A 9,599-nucleotide genomic window follows, 5' to 3' on the forward strand; every position below is an offset into this window, starting at 1 on the left:
TTATGAAAAGAATAAGTGGTTAGGTAATTAAAGACTCTATTTTAAGGAGTAATGTATTTCATTCCAAGTCTAATACAACATTATTAAATAGTAAAATAATAAATAACAGTTTAAATATATATCATCACAATTTATGAAACGTTGGTAATAATTAAAATAAGGTAGTAGACAAAAGTTCTTTATTTATTTACATTAATTAATGCATTTTTCATATGCATTACAATTACACGCATTAATATTGGATTTATTTCAGCAGTTCCAAAAGAGGAGTACAAGTACATCCTGTAGCTAGTATTTGGGAAGTAGCATCTAGACAATGTTGAGCATGAAACTTTCAATAGGATTCTTGAGGGATGAGGTTAGAGTAGTAGTGTTGCATTGGCTTTGACAGTGTTCAGAAGCGCAATAATCTGATGTTGTCCCACACCAACCATCGTTACTACAACATTGACCAGTACCAGTAGGACATGATTTACAGTTGTGGCATTTTAATATTATTATACTTTGCTAAATGTCATTTGTTTTCTGCCTAATAACACATCATTAGGTGCTTTACTACCGTTAGACAGTTGATGACATTTGATGTCATCTTTATTATCATTTGGCTTAATTGCCATTACTTTGTTATAACGTTGATGAGAACTTTATAGTGGCTGTCCGTTTTGTGGTTTTTCTGGCAGAAGATGTAATGGTTCTCCATTATCTCATTCTTAATTCCTTCATTATTCTTGTAACCTATGTAACTCCTAAGACCATTATCTTCACTATTTACTACACCATTATCTTCCTATTCATTGCTAGGAAGACTTCCTCTAGTATAAATAGTGGTGGTCTTCATTTGGTTTGTGACACACAACATACAAGAGAAAAATATAGAGTGCATAAAGTTTTGTCAAAAAAGAGAGTTTCTTATTTAGTTGAAGGGAGGTGTTCTTGTTGTGGAGCTTTGGACTCAACTCTTGTCCAGAGTTGTTGAGTTATATTTTGTGATTAGGCTAATTGTATCCTGGAGGGGACAAGTCAAGAAGGACTACTGCTGGACCGGTGAAAACATTTGCTGCAGTGGGCTTGAATCTCCTTAAAGAGAGCGAGATATCCGCGCCTCAGCCTGAAGAAATTCATTTTCTTCATATTTATTTTTCAATTGTAATCTTGTATTTTTGTTATCTTGTAAGTTTTTCACTAACAATTTACCATCAGCTTGCCATCCGCATCGTCCCTCTGGGTATGGACCTGGACATTGCATTTGACAATATCCAGGAGAACAATACTCGTATGTGGGAATCCCATATACTACAACAATCTCCGGTTATATTACATTTCCTGCCACCCTTTTGCATTCCACATCGGTATTGTGGAGGTGGGGTTGGGGATGGAGGTGACGGAGGAGGTGGAGACGGAGGTGGAGGTGGGGGTGGAGGTGGAGGTGAGGGTGGAGGTGGAGGTGGAGGTGGAGGTGAGGGTGGAGGTGGAGGTGGAGGTGGAGGTGAGGGTGGAGGTGGAGGTGGAGGTGGAGGTGAGGGTGGAGGTGGAGGTGGAGGTGGAGGTGAGGGTGGAGGTGGAGGTGGAGGTGGAGGTGAGGGTGGAGGTGGAGGTGGAGGTGGAGGTGAGGGTGGAGGTGGAGGTGGAGGTGGAGGTGAGGGTGGAGGTGGAGGTGGAGGTGGAGGTGAGGGTGGAGGTGGAGGTGGTGTGGATGGGCACTGGCTTTGACAAATTCCGGAAGCACAATAATCCCATGTGGTTCCACACCAACCATCAACACTACAACATAGTCCATTCGGACATAATCCGCCAGCAGCTTGCCATCCGCATCGTCCTTTTGGGAAGGGGCCTGAACATTGACTCTGACAATATTCAGGATTACAATAGTCTGATTCGGTTCCACACCAACCCAATATATTACAACACTGTCCAGTAGGACATTTTACGCCACCACCTGCTTGCATTCCACATCTTCCATGTGGGGACGGGCCATGGCCAATACATTGATTCTGACAAAATCCAGAACCACAATAGTCTGATGTTGTTCCACACCAACCCCATATACTACAACACATTCCAGTAGGACATTTTGCGCCATCAGCCTGCATTCCACTTTCTCCCAGCTCGTTCAAGTACACGCCGGCTGATGCATTACTAATACCTTGAAATACTTCAAGGCCAAAGGTTCCATTAATTGGGAGATGAAAGGGAAGAGATAGCTCATTGGCTGAGATCACCTCAAGGAGGAACAAAGTCAGTAGAGCTAAAACGCTAATTGTGGTCTCTTTCATTTTGTTATAATTATTTGATGAAGATGAATTAATTGGTTAAATGCTCAAGTATTTATAGCAAAATTATCACTTTGATTGATAGCGACTAATAATATATAAAAAGCATTATGTATATACTTCTTAGCTATGATTCTAAAGGAGGTGAGTTAAGTCTATCCATCCTCATGGCACCAGGCTTCAAAGGTGACTTCTTGTTACCTGCATAATATTTTTCCATTTTACTTTATATGATCGTATATAATCAATTATAAAAATTTAAAAAAAATGGAACTTATGATTTTGAATATATCAATACATACTTTCTTCGTTCAATTTTACTTGTTACATTTGAATTTGACCGATCCATTAAGAAAATGATGATTTATATGACTACTTTATCACACTATTCCTATTAATTGATGTTTAGTATTAGATCTTAAAAAAAAAAATTGAAAATAAGTAATTAGTAATAAGGGTAAAACATGAGAAAAAATAATTATTTTTTCTTAATATATTAAAAGTGACAAATAAAAGTAAAACTATATTTTTAACATATTGGACCAGTAAAATAAAGAGAGGGGGTAATATTGTGTCATCTTTTGGGTTCATGTTCATTTGATTCCAGTGCTAGCTTAACAATTGGGTGAAGAAATTGACCGCCTTGCACATATTATAATTTCAGCTACAAGACAAATATTGTGTCACTATTATAAACCTCTGATTTTTTACTTTTTTGGATTAAAGTATTGATATTAGGGATATTTTAGATTGAACTATTAATAGAGGATATTTTTGTACAATTTTGCGAGTGTAAGAAGATTTTAACCTTTTTCACTAATATAATTAATACGACAATAAAAAAATTTAAAAATTAGAAAAAAATGACGCAAAATTAATAAATATATATGGCCTAGCATGAAATGCGAACCATCATGTACTACCCTAAGAATTTACTAAGGAAAAATAAGAGAGGAGAACAATACCAAGCTACACATCTTTTTACTTTTGTTTGATAATGACTCATTATAGACAAACATAAACAAAATTTTAATAAATAGTATCTTTGAAAAAAATGGAGAGCTTTTTTTTATAAACGAGTGAAGAAATTAACTATCGTTATTTTCATATATAATAATTTTACTCAAAACACAATATTGTTTCACCAGTACATTGATTGTATCTCAGATGTTTTGCTTTTTTGGATTAAAATATCAACTTTAGGGACGTTTTTTAAACAAACTATTACTTAAAAATATTTTTATTCAATTTCACATAATTTAAGAATATTTTGATCCTTTTCCGTTAATATAATATGAAAATAGGTGAAACAAATATATGAGAGAAAATGATGTAAAATTAATAGACATATGACCTAGCATGAAATGTGAACCATCATGTGCTACCCAGAGGATAGAAAAACAAAGAGAAATAAGTATAATATCTAAGTTACACTTCTTTTCTACTTTTGTTTGATTATGACTCATCATAGAAAAAACAACAAACAATAATAATAATACCTTTGAGAAAAAGACTTTTTTTTTGTTAGCAAGTAAGGAAATTGATCATCATTGTTTACACATATAATAATGCTAGTCATCCATAATTTCCGATGTTGGAAAATGACAGCAAAGAAAATTTTGAAGGGAATAAGGAGAAAAGAGAGAAATAATTGGATTTGGAGGGAATAAGGAGAAAAAGGGAGAAATAATAAGACTATTTTTAATTGAATAATAATATATTTATTATCTAAATCATGGTTAGGTAGAGATATATTTTAATTAATTAAATCTTAATCATTAAATTTAATCTATGCCATATGTCATTAATTAAGACTAGAAGTTGAGGAAAATGAAGATAAGGAAAATGGAAAGGAGCCCGTCAGTCATAAGACAAACATTATGTCACCATTATATTAGTTGTACTCCTGATTTCTTGCTTATGTAGAACGTAATATCACATAACACGTAATATTTATATGTTTGGTTTCAAAAAGGGAAGAGAAAGTGCCAGATATGTTTTTTTTTTCCAATAAACCATCTTTTACAATAATATATTTAAATTATGTAGAACACACGAGTGAAGTAATAATGTAGAGTAAACTTTCTCTCATCTACCAATTAAGTAATAATTTAGAGTAAACTTTCTCTCATCTACCAATTATATTTAAAATAATTTAAAAATAACTGTTCTAAATCTAGGATCCTATAAAAAATAAATAATAAATCACTTTTATAGACATTACTTTGATTCTTATAGTATGTAATGGTACTTTCATTTCAAAGTAAGTGAATTGTAATGATAGTATATTGATTAAGACAAAAAGTGTAGAACATATTTTTCACTTTTGCCTTTTAGTTATTTTCAAATAATTCTTGAAAATATAAATAACTTAAAGTAAACTCATAAATATAAACAATTAACTTTTTTGAAATTATCACCTAAAAATGTAAATGTGGGGTAAAAATTGAAGAAATTTCCAATAATTCTCATGAACTTTAAGCAATTTACTTTTTTTAAATTATAAGAGAAAAGTTCAACAATTCACTTACAAATGATTAGGAAGCGTCATATATATATATATATAATTGAGTTTTTTTTTTCTTTTGTTGATATATTGTGTCTAAAGGGAGAACCATCATATTAGGAGAGCTGTGAGGGATAAGTACTGATGACAATGGAGCGGTACGGGGTGTGGGCGGGGCGGGGCGTGTTCAACTTAACCCATAAAATTTTTAATTCGTCTCGCTTCGTCTTGCATAATTTTTTATTTTCAGTCCGCCCTATTTCGTCCTGCATAATTTTTTTAATATTTTTTTTCTAGTTAAGTTTGATACTAAAAATAAAATTCGTAAAAATATATTCATGTTTTCATCATGTTGTATTAATTTAATAGATAATGACTTAAAAATTTATTTTTTAGAGGTCAATTGGAAACATGTGAGAAATTGTATTTTTTTATTGAACCATTTTCATTTACTATCTTGAACATTTCAGTAGTTTTAAATTATCTTCATAAATAATGTTTTATCACTCTTATAACATGTAAAAATTTAAAATTAAGTTTGAACCCATATAAAATCACATATACCGACAACCCGTCCCGCTCCGCATTAGTTTTAAAAAAATTCACTTTAACCCGCCCCGCAAAACCTTAAATCCACCCATCCTACATTGCCTTAAATCATTCGCCCCGCCCCATTATCATCCCTAGGGATAAGTAATCCTCCTATCAATTTATAAAATTTATTTTAATTGGCCATTGGGCCTATTTTTTTCCAAAGGAAATGGTCATCTTCTTCGTCCTTCCTCATCGTCTTCTTATTCATCATATTCTGCTCCTTTTTCTTCTTTAAAATTTGATGTATCGGAAATGTTAATTATTTTGAGCAAATTATATATTAAAAGATTCGAAACATCGAGAGGATTTTATATCTAAACTTTGGGACTGTTTAGACTTTAGAGGTGATTTTGAGTTGATTGAGATTGAATAATCAGTGTATATTTCATGTATAGTCAGTGTATACTTTATATATAGTTAAAGTATATTCAGTTTTTTGAGAGTATCTGTCACGACCCAAAAATAGACGTGATGGCACTCGTCTTATCCCACCAAGACAAGTCAGCCTAAAACTCAACCATTACAATAAAATGCGGAAATTTTATAATCAACTCAAAAATACCCCCAAAATATGGTTGTCACGTGTACAAGCCTCTAAAGTATTACAATTGATTCAAAAGAAAAACACAAGTCTCAAATGACTTTGTTTCTATAAAAGAACAAGATCATAAATAGGAGTAAAAAGGTCCGCTGAAATGACAAGCAGTTACCTCACAAACCTCCACAAGAAGCCTCAGACAAGGAGAAGAGAAAATATCACAAAGGTCCGGGCTAGTAACCTACAAAAAAAAATATAGTAGCAAGAGGTGAGTACCAAACCACACGGTACTCAGCAAGTAAACCTCTAAACACAAGCTAAGGGGATAGAATACGGGTACTACTTACACCCCAACCGAACCTCCACAACTACAACCTGCATAAAACCAGTCTAACCTAACAGTTCACAATTTACAAACGCATATCTCAACAACAACATTCTAACAATCACATATTCTCAACAACAAGCTCAATATTCATCAATTACAACTGCCACAACTACAACCTGCTTAAAACCAGTCTAACCTAACAATTTATAATTCACATAGCACACAGCTCAACAACAACACTCTAACAATTACATATCCTCAACAACATGCTCAATATTCATCAATCAAAGTTCCATAGAAAGGCACTCACAAGATCAGCAAAACACAATATCAAGTTCACTAATGATAAATATGTGCAATGCAATGTCAAGTATAGTGATGCATGTCTGACCTAGTGATACACACCCGTAGTCTCTAAGTCTGGGACCCATGGGGGACATATTTGTCCATTCATTCATCGCGGCGCGCGATACGACCCTCGATAATAGTAACCATCGCGGCGCGCGATACGTCCCTCAAAATATAATATCCATCACGGCGCGCGATACGTCCCTCGAAATGGTACATCCTCTTTAATTTCTTATTCTTTCTCAGTTCACATAACACTTGTCACAACAATGTCTCAGAACAATGCAAATGACATGTTCACACAAATAATGAGGAGATGACCATTTTCATAACATTGCACAATTCACAACAACACAATCATGATACAACATCAACAACGATTCAACAAGCCTTTCAAACCATTCTCAACACATCACACACAAACAATTAATCACATTGCATTTTATTATCCCTTTTTCATCCTTAGAATTAATCAGTGTGGACAAGTCAACCCATCACCAAGTCTCATTACCCCCAAACACATATTACAAGGAAATACACAAATTTCATACACTTAACAAGAGTTTAGAAATCCACTTGCCTCAAGTAATCGAACAATCACTCCGGGACTTGAGCCTTTCCCTTTCGCTGAGCTTCCAAATCAATGCAAATCTAATCAAGTACATAATCACAATAAGATTTTGAAACTAGCAACACCCATTTTACTATAGGTTAGCCTAGACCCAAAAACTCACTCAATTTATAATCAAATTCCTAAATCTTGATTCCAACCAATAGGTCAAATCTCATATTTCCTAAATTTCAAGTCTAAGGTTAAGTCATAATTTCTCCAAACACTACAACCCTGAGATTTTCATATAATATAATATACCCAGTATTCAATTTCACATCTTAATATATCAAAACTTGAATCACAATGTGATAACTAGATATTAACTAATGTCAAATATTAGTGATGTGCCTCAAAACAATTTGCAGATTAACATATTTCTAATGTTCAACTATAAACATTAATTCACTAAACTATTAGCTCCACAATCACGTCCAATGATTAGGCCATCATTGTCCAATGATTAGGTCTCATTGGACAATGATTAGGCATTAGAAATCAACCAGATTCTTACCCCAACTTCAATACATACGCCACTGACTTTGTTTCAACTTTTCCTATTCAATTTTCTTACTTTCTTTTACAACCAACATTGCAGTAATAATCATTAAAATACGACATAAGCCAATAAAAATGTCAAACCTATATTCGTTCATCAATTGGTATCAATATATAATAACTTGTCACTCACATTTTGTCCCCTTAAGACCCAATTCTAATAGCATATACAATTAAGTGTTCACTCTTTTTCCTTCCACCATTAAGAAGACTGTCGCACTGACGCCACATGCATGTTATTATTAGTGGGAAATATTAGTTAACTAATGGGACAATTTAGTGTAAACTCTTTCACTAGAAATTATGTATAAAACAACAATCATAAAAGCTCAGCCAAAATACTTACGTGAAGGAAGAGCACTCGCTGCTCATTGATGCCGCTTAGGGTTTCTCCCTATTCTCTTTATTTTTCTTTTCTAAAATAATTAAAAATGTTAAATCTCACTAATTTTATTTATATACACGGGTAAAGGGTACCAAGTAAATTATGGACTTGACCCATTAACCCCAATTAAATAAATAAATTATTTAACAAATATCTATCAACTAAATAATCGTAGTTAAACAAATAGTTCAAAATTCCCAACCAACTTCACAAACTGATCAAAAGTGACTCAGGGCAACTACCGAGATGGGTAAAAATATAATTTGTAAAAATTTCTAAAAATGACTTTCCGGGTCATTACAGTATCATTCATATAATCAATATATAGCTCATGTATAATTAAGTAAGTTATATTATATAGTTCTTGTATGTTTTCTATGACTTTTAGCAAGCTATATTGTATAGTTAGGGGTTGGAGTGAAATTAAAGATATTAAAATGGGTTGAAAAAAATATTGGGCTGGATCATGATCCATCCAAATTTCCTTTTGACTCAAATGAGTTGGGCTCAAATAGGCTAAATATCTAGTTGGATCATGACCCGTCCAATTTGACCCGCTTAATCTGAATAATTTTAACATATTGTTATTTAACTTTTATAACCATAATTTGAATTTCATGAACTCAAAAAAATAAAATAAAAAATTACAAATTGATAGATAAATTCTAGAAGATATAAAATACATAATAATTCATACCTTTAATATGGGAACATACATTACACCAATACAAATAAAGAATCTTAAAATGAGTTAAAATTTGAAATTAAATTGACTCAATTGAAGATTCTTTTTAAATGGTTTAAGGCTTGAATGAGTTTAAAAAAAATATGTATAGGTAATTATAAATGCTGATATTTTAGGCGTACCACGTCACTAGATCTATATAGAGATAGTTAATTTCATATGCATTAATATAATTACACTCATTCGATCGCGTCCCAATAAAATCTAGACAACGTTGAGCAATTAACAAGCTTCCAATAACTCTTGGCGGACGATGGATACAACCTTATTCAATCTGTACCAGTAGGACATGCTCCATCAACAACTTTATTGAACTTTGCAAAGTTTGATATCTTTCCTCTCAAGTCTCAGGTATTGATCGATCACACTAATCTAAAATAACAAAATCATTCTAGTCAATTTATTAAAATAATTAAATTTTTTTGGATAAACACGAATTTAAATTGATAAAAAAAAATATAAGGTTCACTTACAAACCATATTTCACAAGTAAATAATGTTAAATATTTAACTTATTCAATTGATTGGAGCATCGACACAAATTCTTATATGTGTGTCGAGATGTTTATCAAAATGCTCTAATATTTATCATTACTACAACACTCTTCGGTTTTATTACATTTTGAATTCTACTTTGGCTTCCACATCGTGGTATGGAAGTGGAGGTGAGATGGAGGTAGAGGAGGAGGTGAGGGTGAAGGTGGAGGTGGGGGTGGG

At 32.8% G+C, this 9,599-nt stretch overlaps 1 pseudogene; it reads right to left on the minus strand.

Annotated features, from left to right (window-relative positions):
* Positions 1–299: 299 nt before the first annotated feature.
* On the minus strand, positions 300–2,277 carry LOC102603822 (chitin-binding lectin 1-like; annotated as a pseudogene).
* Between the last annotated feature and the right edge of the window lie 7,322 nt (positions 2,278–9,599).

This window comes from Solanum tuberosum, unplaced genomic scaffold, assembly GCF_000226075.1.
Source record: "Solanum tuberosum cultivar DM 1-3 516 R44 unplaced genomic scaffold, SolTub_3.0 scf00497, whole genome shotgun sequence".
In the NCBI taxonomy this organism is placed as follows: domain Eukaryota; kingdom Viridiplantae; phylum Streptophyta; class Magnoliopsida; order Solanales; family Solanaceae; genus Solanum; species Solanum tuberosum.